The 12,218-nt window shown below is 39.1% G+C and overlaps 1 long non-coding RNA gene across 1 annotated transcript in view; it reads right to left on the reverse strand.

Moving 5' to 3' along the window:
* The window catches only part of LOC142060433 (uncharacterized), a 170,441-nt gene that overhangs the window by 86,205 nt on the left and 72,018 nt on the right, over positions 1-12,218 (reverse strand). Inside the window, exon 2 of the long non-coding RNA XR_012661729.1 lies at positions 4,987-5,112. This is a non-coding gene — a long non-coding RNA (uncharacterized LOC142060433). The remainder of the gene's footprint in view (positions 1-4,986; positions 5,113-12,218) is intronic.

Below are 12,218 nucleotides of genomic sequence, written 5' to 3' on the forward strand. Positions count from 1 at the left end.
GGTTAGCAATTTCCCCTGTCCAGCTAAGGGTCATTCAAACCATGTCATTCACAGAGAATAAGACAGATTATTTTGTCCTTGATGCTAAATCAAAGGGCTAAATTGTGTCCTTCTTACTTAGGTCAAACAAAACTTTCTCATCTCATTCCCTTCATTGGTTTATTCAGGGCATAAAGCATTGCCTAATATGAATAAGGAAGAGAATCTACTTGTGTATTCAGTGTCCATGCACCTCTGAGTGTGTGTTTTGTACTGTGTAATAATTGATGACATCTTCCAAAGACAGCCTAAGGACAGGTACATAAACTGTAAGAATCCAAATGGACATACCTTAAATAGGATCTCATGGTGCTTAGACTAGTCCCACTGAACCCTAATTATTGAAGAATATTTGCTTTTGCTTATAAGGGCAAGAGCTGGTTGATCAGATATGGGTGAGACTGTTAAACAATTTACTATGGCTTAAGCACATTGTGGACTTATCTTCTTGACAGCTGAATAGTATCTAGTGGAAAATAAAGTTGCATGCTTTCTCGTCACTGACGAAAAGCTTTGGCATCTGTTAATCATCCTAAAATGGTTAGTTGTTTCTTCAGCCTGGGATAAAAAAAATGAAGCTTCTTCTAGCATGCATGTGCAGTTAACTGAGAGCTCAGTATTTTAACTTTCTGATCATCCACGACAGAAATTAATTGGACCTTGGTCCTGAGGATAAGGGTAGAAAACATTGGTTTGGCATTATGCTAGACTACTTTGTAGAACAAATCATCAGATATACAGATGAGAGGATGCCCATGTGTTAGCTTGCTTCATACCTCCCAAATCAAACATGATCTCTTCCATAGAAAATGCACCTTTGATGTGACAGTGTAAGGGCCAAGGTTGCAGCCAATGTCCTTACCTCAACATGCTGAAGGGCATAACATTTGCAGCAGCTGCAGCCAGGAAGAAACATAAGATTATGAAAAACCTTTTGCCCTTTCTAAAGAAGACCTGGAGTTTTCTAGAAAGTTTGTAGCACAGGATGCTATAGGAGACAGCATCTTCATCCAGAAGAACAGCAGGACTTTTTTTGTTTTTTAGAGCCTCTTCTTTTACATATGGGAAAATGGTTATCTTTTTCTCCCAGAGTTGAAACACATTTTGATCTAAGAAAATATATGAAGAGCTGAGAGGGTGGCTCCACATCAGGGCTCCTCTAAGGCAGTTGTTTTATCACATATGAAGGGAAAAGCTATGGCTGATTTCAGAGGGCAACAGCCCAGGACATAGGTTTTGTTTCAAAACACAGATGAAAAGAGAATACAAATTGCTCTTCTTAATGAGTTACAAGGGAAGAATTGCACACTCCATGCCCTTCTGAATACCTATGGAAAGACAACAGGCTACAATTAAAAAAAAAAGTTGATCTCACACCTGAATTAATCCGGATACTCCAGAAAATTACTGGAACTGTCACACATATAAAGTGCTAAAATCTCAGATTGACAGTTTCTGAACTTGAGCTAGTCCTCATGCCACTGTGGGTGCTGTAGGGTCTGGGGAAAGTAAATAGCCATAGTTTCCTTAGCTGGCGAAAGCATAATCAGAGATTTTGCCAAGTGATGCCTATTTGAACGTTGTTCAGTGAAATGGACTCTTGACCTGGCTGATGAAGATATTCAGAACTGGGTTTCATTTGCAGGTCAGATGATTCCCAGCAGTTTCACAGTCAAAGGAACTTTGCCCATAAATACTGAAGGATCCATTTCTGGATAAGAAATGAACTTAAAACAAAGAACTGTATAGTGAATAACTGAAAAATTCCTTGCCTGTAAACCCAATTCCAAATGCAACTTCCGTCTGCTAGTCTAAAGTCAAGACATACACTTGGACCTGAATTTCTAGCTAAGAACTGTTTAGAAATTGAGAAAACAAGAACTTCATAAGGAAGTTTTGCTTAGGGCATTGATTAAACATTTTTCCCCAATTTCCTTCACTCCCAGCTTCTGGCTGTGACCAGAGGCATAATTATTGTAATTAAGGCTGGTTATTGGATCCAGCCCAAGATGTAAGAGGATATACCATGTATAAATACATAGTTCTTCTTAATTGTCTTCTATTTAAGAATTTCAAGGTGTTTTAAATTTAATCTCATAGCACTTTTTTGAAGTTACTATTATAATCTTGGTTGGAAAAATAAAGAAACTGAGGTAGAGACAAGATTTATGTATTGTTACAACGGAGATATGAAATAAATCAGGCACTGGAAATGAGCTTCCTTTCATATAGACTTGTCCTTGTTCTTTTTCCATTACCATAGATATTTTCTCAAACTTTTCAGCTCATCACCAACAGATTAAAGTGATTTGGGGAATCATCCAAGTTTCTGGATGTGGTTTCCAACTAAAACAGAGACAATAATTATAATGAGGCCAAACTTCTACTGACACCCAAACTCAGAACTGGATTTCACTCAGGAAGGAGGTGACACTGGGAGAACTGTGTTCAAAAGATGAAAAAAATAAATAAAGTACCAGAATGGAAAGGAGAACCTGACCAGAGATAAATGATTCCTCTCCTGAGATGTGTTTTTGTTTTATCGCAATGACCTTTCAGAGAAAAGATGAAGCCAGCCTCAGGTAAAAAGAAATAGCCACATTTCATCTACGGTTAGCCTTTGCGACCTCTGAACTCTGCTTTTCTATCTGAACCTATTTCCATGCACCATTTCTCCTCACCACAGATAAGAGACTTCCAAGTGCCAGAAAGAAACTTAGAGCTTTCACACAAAGGTTAGCAAGCAAGCATGACTACTTTTTAATTTGGGAAATTATCCCCCCTCGATTTTTAAAATATCTCCCCTCCTGCGTGCCACAGGAATCCGCTCAACTGCACGACAGCAATCACGACATGCTGCACATTTAAAAGTGAGATCGCATGCATACCGGTGCATGTGTGAGTGTGCATGCACACGTGTGTATGTATGTTTGTATAGCATATCTCATTATCGTATCATCACTTTTCAGCTATCTCTAACACAAGAGTCAAGGGGTTTGGGAGCGCACACAAAAAAAGAGAGATTTCTAAGAGAGCAGGAGATTGGGCCGGGGTCATCCGAAAGGGTAATTATTGTTAAATGTCAGGTTAACTCTGAAGGCCTCGGCTCATCCAACTGAGAGCAGATTAGCCCAGATGGAGACATTTTCAACACGGTTCTGTCTGACCAATCAGCGACAGCTGGGATTAGCCAAATACCTTCTCTCATCTGCTTGCTCACAGAAAGGTCAGTTTCTGCTCATTGCTTCCCTTTTAAGATGTGCCTTTCTTTCCCCCCTTTTTTTCCTTTTTTTTTTTATTTATGGTAGCTATGTGCAGGAAATCAGGGTCCTTTTATCAGCAAATTAAATATTCAACATCTGAAACCCACTTTTTTTTTTTAGAATCAACTTCATTCACTTTTAAGAGCGCTTTTATCTTTGTTTTCTTTCCCCCTTTTTTTAATGTTGCATACAGATAAATAAAATATATATGTAGCTATCAGACCCTCAGCTTGTGTGAAGTGATGTTGCTTCATGGACTTCACCGGAGGTATATTGATTTCCACCCACTGAGAATTTGGCCCGGTATTTCAGTATCATTGCATGACTGCTGTAGGACACAGATTATTTTTCCTTGTTCTTTTTTTGTTTTGCCTTCCTTTCTGAAAAGAAGTCTTTGGTAATTTTATTCTCAGCATTCATCTATTTAAGAGCTACAGTTTATGTCTTCTATCTAAGGGGAGAAAAAACCCAACAACCCCAACAACAAGTTAAAACAAAACAAAACAAAGAACTCTCCCTGAAACCAACCCTGGAGTGCTTTAAAAACTAATCGTCTTTTATGTACAGCCTCTTTTCCCAGACAGCTTAAATAAGTGCAAACATAAAACTCAGTGATAAAATGAACAGAAACTGAAACAAAAATCACCCTCAGAATGTATTTCCCAATAATTTGTCTTCAGATCCCTAGAAAGTTCTTTCACACCTTAATTATTTTGATTAAGAGGGAGATCCTTTTTGGCTCTTGTTAATTTTGTTTCTGGATTTCTGGTGCAGGTTTCAGGCAGAAGGGGCAACAGTTACGTTACTGGCTTGAGTGTCATTTATACTAAGATACCTATATAACAGTCTGGTACTACAAAGGGAGCCTTTAAAAAGCATATAATCACATTTACATCCCCTTTAAAATGTTTTTTATCTTTCTATTTCTAGGAGTCCATAAAAAGCCCTTAGTGTGAAAGAACATTGGGCCTTATATGAATTATCATAGTGAGAGCCTGATCCTGATCACTGATGATGTTTACTATTGATTTTTCAAGCAAAGTGATCTGACCCTGGAAGAAAGAGAATATTTCCTCCAAGGACAGAAAGGTTTTCCACTGCTGAGGTTGCTCAGTGTAGAAATTACAGGGATTGTTGGGCACCAAACAGGAGCAGCACTTGAGAACTCTTGCTCAGGGCATTTGCATTAGCAGAACAAACCCTGGTGAAAAGGGATGAGAAACTTGGAGAAGAGGAAATAGAGAAATGGATCACTGGAAAACCATTTCTGAAAACAACTCAAACAAAAGTATGGCTTAGCATCCAAACAGAAGTTGGAGAACTCCTCGTTATTTAGGGTATTTAGAGTGGAATTGGAAAAGGACCTACAAGACACACTGAGACAACTGGACTGATAAAGAAAGTGGTTTATCAAGTTTTTTGTTTCTGCAGTTCCAAGGGGCATCCAAGTTCCTCTGACCTGGACTGAAACCAGAACCTAAGATATGAAAATAATGAAACAAGCCTCCTAGTCTGGAACAGTAGGAATAATGCAGGGGAAATATCATGCAACTGCAGTCTAACTCTTTATTCTTCAGATATATGAAATGCACAGATAAAATCTCAGTAATTGTTATGGGCTAAATCACACCCTTGACCACAGGCCCATCTGGGGGCAAAATGAAATGGAAGTCCCAAATCTTACCTTCCTCATAAGTTGCCCAGACTCTGAGTCCAGAAACAGACAGAAATATGTGCTGTGAACACACGCCGTGGTGGAGCAGGGCTTCCTTCATCCCCAGTACGCATCTAGTTGAGCAGAAATGAGCTTCTAGGGAGGAATACAACATTATCAGCTCAATTTTTTTTTTCCCTGTAATGTGTATGAGTTTGCACTCACCCATCCTATCTTCTTCTAGTTTAAAAGAAAAGGGCTACTATTACAATATTAACAGGAAGGGATTAATTGAATAACTCAAATTTACAAAGGGGGTTAACAGCAGAACCAAGTCCTGATTTCCTTTATCAACTCCTTTTTTGCCTAGGAATATCACTGGTTCTCTGACTGCCACAGCACAGTGGTTCCCTTTGCAGCATATATCCTTCACTCAAGCAGGTAATATCATCAAAATCAATTATTATTTCAATTAATAGCCCTGCCCATCATCACCACAAATTAAATTGAACTACTATGCAAGTTTAAACCATTTATTCATTTAAAACGTGTCCACCATTGCTCTATCTGCCAAGCCTTTGAACTCTACCATGAGTTTGTACCTTGACGAAGCCAGGCTTCCTACTTCTTCCTTTAAATATAAGGGCTCTAACAGGCATTGATAATCTGTGAATAATGCTAGGTTTTTACTACTCAGGCTTTTCCACATATCAAACTCTATTGTACTATAATGATACAAAACTGTTTCTAAGGTAAATATCATTTTACTCCTGATCATTTTATGGACAGGAACAGAAAAGCAAAGGGTGAAATGATCTGCCCAGTGGAAAATTAGTAGGTCAGTGGCAGATTTCGGAGCAGAGCCCAGGTGTCTGGAATCATAGGCTACTTGGCTACCCATTGGACCACACTAATTCCCAAGAAGAGCTCAGCCTTGTTATTTTTAAGCTCACTGTCCTACACAGCTGCTCTTGCACTTCTTGCACTATGCTTCTAGGAAATTAACATATTTAACAACATGTCACATACGAAAAACAAATGCCTTTGATAATCATTTGAGTCAGGCATACAGGGAGACCACATTCTTTTTAGTATTCAGAGCAAACCATGTTATCAGGGATCTACTTAAAATATAACACAGCTTCTTTATGTAATTGTATTCATTTAATAAGCCACCATTTCAATAGCATGGAATTTTTTTTCACAGAATCCTGCCAAGAAAAAAAACTGAGAGAAAGCTTTTATTAAACTTGAGAAGAACCTAAGTTAATCTCAATGTCAGACCCAAAAATGCAAAAAGATTAGTTTATGCATGAATCAAGTAGACTTATACTTGAAAGTAAATTCTAATCTACACATGCACGTACACTCCATGTCCACTAACATTTATATCTAGCTATATATAGACATATAGATATATCTCAAGTCAAGCAGAGAAGATTCAGTGAGGTTATGAAAACAAGATTCCACAGGAAACAGCTGAGCTCAATTCTGTTTCCCAAACCTCCCAAGTTGTAAAGTTGTTTAAGAAAATCATATTAATTTACTGCAGAGCTAATTTAATAAATGAAAGTATTTGAGCAACTGACCTTCTTAGTACAAATTTAAATCGTGGTGTTTGAATTCACATGGAGTGGGAACGGACTCCACCACAGAATATTTATGAAAACGGAGGATGAACTTTGGGGTACAACGTGCAACTGGACTGTAGCATGTCACGCCCTGCACTGCACATTTTGTCTTGCCCAGGATATACTTCTAGTCCAACTCAGTGCATAGGAGTCCTGTCCACATTGCTTTGCCTGTTATATCTGAGGGGAAAGAAAGGGTCTCTTGTATAAACAACCTGGTTATAAAACTGTTAGAACTTTGAGATCTCAAAGTAAAAAGAGATGATCAATAGTGTAACCAAGATAAAACACATGTAAACAAAATGTGGGCAATACAGAGTATTAATAAGACCATGATGAGTCCCAGCCGAAACCCAGGTGAGTTTATCCACACTTTATTTTACCTCTACCAGACTGATGCTCCTGTGTAAATGTAAATCATTATTTATTCCTGCTTTTTTATTTCTTTTAATAACTCTTCAGCTTAATTGCAGGGCAGACTTGATATGGGAAACTAAAGATATGCCTTGAAAAAGTCTTTGGAAACCAAAGGAAACCAAAGAGAAACATCTCCACAAGTCAAGCTTGTTTCTTTCAACCCATAAATAAAAATATTTTTGATCCAGACTCTAAATATACACTAACTACCATATTGCATAAAGAATCTGGAGAAAAAGTATGATTTAGTTTTAAAATGGATATTCCCATTCTTATTATTTAACAATAAACTTAAACCAGAATCCAGAATCTTCCTGTTCATGGAACTTTTATCAGAAAAAAAGACTGATGAATCAGATGTAACCAAATTTGATTTAAAATGGAAAGTGTTTTCTCTGCAAGAACTTTATGCCTTGGAGTGTCTAGCAGAGATATATCTTAGCCATCTAAACCAAAAGTCTCCCAGTACTAAATAGTTAATATTTATAGGTAACTTTGCAATCATTACTATCAACAGACAAAAAGCTACAATAATCCGATTGCCATCACTTTAACCAAAGCCCGTGTCGTAAACCTTGTAATTTTCTGCTGTCATGCTCAGGCACTTTCAACACATTTAAATTAGAAAGGACTATGCTAATTTTGCTTCATAGCCAGGGTAATTGTTGTAAGACATAATTATCTTTTTTTTTTTTTTAAAGGATCGTTTTATTCTCCAGAGTTGTTTAAATTCAGTCTCAGTTACTGCTCGTCCTTTCATCCCTACACTGCATTCTGGCTCCCACCTCCATTAAATTATTCTTTTCATCTTTGTTAGCTGGAGACAACTTAACCCTCCTTTCTGATGGACATTTCAGGCCCTGGCATAACTCTATTCAAAGCAGGAAAGTATGCTAAGGACAAATCTAGTTCTTTGTTTCCTTCTGACCTTCCTGAAGAGTTGTCAGAAGGTTTGACATGTTAAGTCATCTTTGATGCCAATTTAAAGTTATAGCTGAGCATACAGCCTTCTTGAGTATTGATGCATCAGAGCTTTGCCCTTATAAAAGAAGCAAAGAGTTTAATCTTGATAATACTGGAATACAACTAAGCATGGAGAGAAAACGTGGACCTTCCACCAGATTAGAGTCCACCAGACAGGGAGCTCCCTTTAGCTTATACCCATGACTTTTAGGCCAGGAGATCAGTAAGAGTTTGGGCTGCAGCAGCAAGATGCATAGACAGTAAGTCCAGCCAGCAGACAGGTGACCCTGCTAATTGGTCAAGCCTGCTCTGTTGCCTGCTCAAGCCATTGGCAGGTACAACAAATCGGAGCTGCCTTACAAACTGCCTGCCTTGTGCTGCTGCTGAGAATATCGTATGGTATGTCCTTACAGTAAGTAAATTGACTGCTCCCTTGTTATCAGTGCTTGTTCCAGGGCACCTGGAAGTAGAGCTAAAGGAAACAGTCCTGAATGAAAATACCAGTGATACAAGTTACTGATTAAATACTGGGAAGTGAATGGAAGCATTGTTTGTAGTCCAGGTGGACTGACATTGGCATCATGACATCTTCTGATGCCAAATGGAAGACCTGAGCACAAAAAGGAGAGACATTTAGGCTCGATGCCAGCAGACCTTGGCAAGTCATACACTCTTCAGAGCATGTCAGCAAGTCAGTTCCTGGGCATGTTAAAAGGCGTGCCTTAGTAATTGAGAATCTGATGCCTCATCGGAGCTTCAGATGTCTCCTGTGGGGTTGCTCTAAAGAGTTTCCAGTAGACAGCTTTTTTCTTTCCTTTACATGCTTTTTCTCTACTAGAAGTTCAATAGTGTAGCAGGGGAAAAGGGGAAGAAATTTCTAGCAACAAAGGTTCAGGTCTATTATAGCAGTGGCTGTCACCACACATCAGTTGTCACAGATAGGACTCATTAAAGAACATGTACTCTCTGCTATAGCATTGGTCTGAATGAGGGAGTAAGAAGACAGTGCAGTTACCTGACCACAGGGTTAACCTCTTCTCCCTGTGTCTATGGAACTAAAGTTTGGTTTGGGGGGTTTATGGCAGAATAACTTCTTACCCCGTTCTTTAGCATACACCGACATGACCTGATTTGGAGATGTAGGACTTGACTGACAGTGTTCCTGTCCCCATGATAACCCCACTGCTTCTTTTTCTAGCTTTGCTGTCACCTGCTTGTATCTTTTTATGCTATCACGTTTTCCTAAGGAAAAAAAAAAAGCCTCTACAGTCTTTATTCTGGGCTTTTATTTTTCTGTTATCTTCTGTGTATGTTCTCATACTGTCCTCATCATTGCATCTGTATGCTTTCTAGATAGCAACATGACTATCACCTACCTCATACCTGTCTGCTTTTCTGTCCTCCCCCCAAGGGAGGACATTTGGGCAGTGGAATGGCATTACTGGACTCAAACATCATTTTTTGTCAAAGAAACCAATTCTGCTTGCCTATAATTAAATTATAACTAAATAATCACTAATTCAATTGGTAATAGTCAAATCTGCTCACACTATTCAAATCTACTGGTACTAATATAGAGCTAGTGAATATCTATGACAGAAATCTTCTCTTAATCACATTAAGGATAACTCTGTGGATTTTCCTAGAATGACGATCTTTACAAAGGGACCAAACAGCTCCTTAACTGCTGTTCCTTTACCATATAGCGACCTCCTTAGGGGTATGCCTATGGCTGCTGTCAAGAGAACCACATGGCCCTTGATGAACTCTTCATGCTACTGATCAGCTGATGAAGGAACAAGGATCTTCAGTCCCTGCAGTTTGATTTGCAACCCTGAAGTGGTCAGGCAGTTGGACTAGATAATCGTTGTAGGCCTTGTCCAACTGAAATATTCGGTTCTCTTTTATTCTATTCTATTTTCTATTTTCTATTTTCTATTTTCTGTTTTCTGTTCTATTCTATTCCAATTCTATTCTATTCTATTCTATTCTATTTCTTGGCCCCATTTGCACAGAGCTTAGATACTTGAATGGGGAGAAGTTCAAAAATCAGCTGCCTAAATGACAAACTAAAATATCTCGGGATATTCATCCGTGCCAGCATTGGCTGAGGAAGAGAATACTTAATGAAGGAGAATGTTTCTAATTAGGAAGCTCTAACAGTGTCCTGGGATGAACGAGGAGTGAAAATCATCTCACTAGAAGCTCTGAACTCAGATGTTTTGTTTATGCACACACACACATGTGTATACACACGCTCACACACACTCTTCATTTTCAAATGCCACAAGCCATTTGTCAGTTAATGACTCTGATGAGTTACATGTGCAGCCGCTGCTCCAGGCTCTGTGTCTCCATGTTCATATGCCATTAGGGGTTAACTTAATTCCTACTGCAGTTGTCATGCTGGAAAATGCCCAGGGTTAAGCAGACGTGGCTGGGACCAGCAGAAGTACTAGATCCTATAATGCTGTACTGCGCAGCAGACCTTGTCATCCGCTCAGTCACGACCACTGCTTGCAAGTGCTTGCAGAAACACAGGCCCCATATTAATGTTCAGCACTTACTCCTCCGCTCAGCAGGGAAAGCTGAGGTTGTTGTGGTTACTGGTAAACTTGGACTTCTCAGGAGAAGCAGAGAAAGATTTTACAACAGCCATAAAAAGTTCAATCAGATCATTTCTGCAGTGGCTTGAAAATATAATCTGATGGTAACATTCCTCTTCTAAAAGAGCTTCTTCAGTATTCTGGGGAAAGTAACAGGTTCTGTTCCCCTTCACTCAACAGCGAGACACCCACCACAAGACAAGTGTCATCAGAGAGATGGGCAGAGCAAGCCATAAGTCATTGCAGAGGTGTGTAACCAGAGACAGATGCATTTTCTTCCATCTCAACTCCCCTTTTCCTCTCTTCCACCCCACCTTGATCCCCAGTGTTCTGTTATGCCAGGGCACCCAGGGAGTATCTGTTTATGGACATTTATCAAGCAGCAAATAAACCCTCATGTTATTCGTAAGCATGGCATTTTCAAGAGGTATCCTTGGTTGTTTAACAACATACAGTGTTTTTGTAACTGCAGAAAAGGTCCTATGGGCCATTAAGCAATCATTTATTGGTTAAATATCTCTGTTCCCAGTAACGAATTTCTATTTTGAAAGAACAAACATTTCCTTTCAGTTTAATTTTCAGATTTTGAGGTCGCAATGTGTGCTCTGGAGAGGGAATAAAGTCTGGGACCATGACATCAACACACTCCCAACTTTTATTTCCTTTGCCAACTGTGACTAGACCTCCAGTACATTAATTCCTCTGCTTTTCTTAGGCCTCCAGCCTCTCAAGAAGAGATATGTGTGTCTTCACTCCTCCTCTTGTCTGCTTAACTCACTTATCACTAATTTTTACTTACAGTGAGATAAACATTGAATTCCTTTAATTGGGTGTTACAAGTTCTGCCCCTACAGATTCTTGAGTATAGGACAGCCACAAGGTTGGTTTGCTATATTGTTTTAGTTTTCTGTTGTTTTTCTTGGTTCTTTTTAATTGAAGAATTGTAGTAACGGTCTTGGAAAATTTATTCCCCTGTTTGTTCCACCACAGGGACTCACACAGATTTTGCAAAAGTGTCTTAAGAATAAATAATGCTTCTCAACAAGGTGGGGTTTTTTTAACTTTTCTGATGAATATGCCTTTGAGGATGAGGAAAGAGTTTCTGTAACCTCTATAATCCTTTTCCCTTAGCAGACTCTGGATCTAACCAGTGACAGTGACTCCAATTTTTTTGACCCCAGTGAACTTCATGCCCTGCAGTTTTCCAGGAGCACCTCAGACTGTTTCATTGACTTGAACAAAGTATTTTTAGCTTCCTGCTGCAAGTGAGAAATCTGAGGTATGAAGATCTGAAGTGCTGGAGGCTGCATGGCTGAGGAGGGAACATGACTGAGCAGAGGCCGGATCTGTGGCCCTGTGTCTGACCCAACACAGCATGAACAAGTCAAAAGAACCAATCTGAGACCTTAAGGACCATGTTCTCAGTCTATCCTCAAAGCCTGAAGTTACAATCTACTTTTTTATATTTTGCAATGAGTGGGATCATTAAAAAGATTAAGGAAAATGTGGTCAAATGGGCAAAGCAGGTAGCTTTGATTCTATCCTTGGCTCTATCACTTAGTTTCTGGGATGGCCTCTGGCAAGACTTTTTGTCTTTTTTCTCCCTCAGACTGTTAATTTACATCCTCTTTCTTTGCCTGAGGGC

Source organism: Phalacrocorax aristotelis, chromosome 7 (genome assembly GCF_949628215.1).
Source record: "Phalacrocorax aristotelis chromosome 7, bGulAri2.1, whole genome shotgun sequence".
Taxonomy (NCBI): Eukaryota; Metazoa; Chordata; class Aves; order Suliformes; family Phalacrocoracidae; genus Phalacrocorax; species Phalacrocorax aristotelis.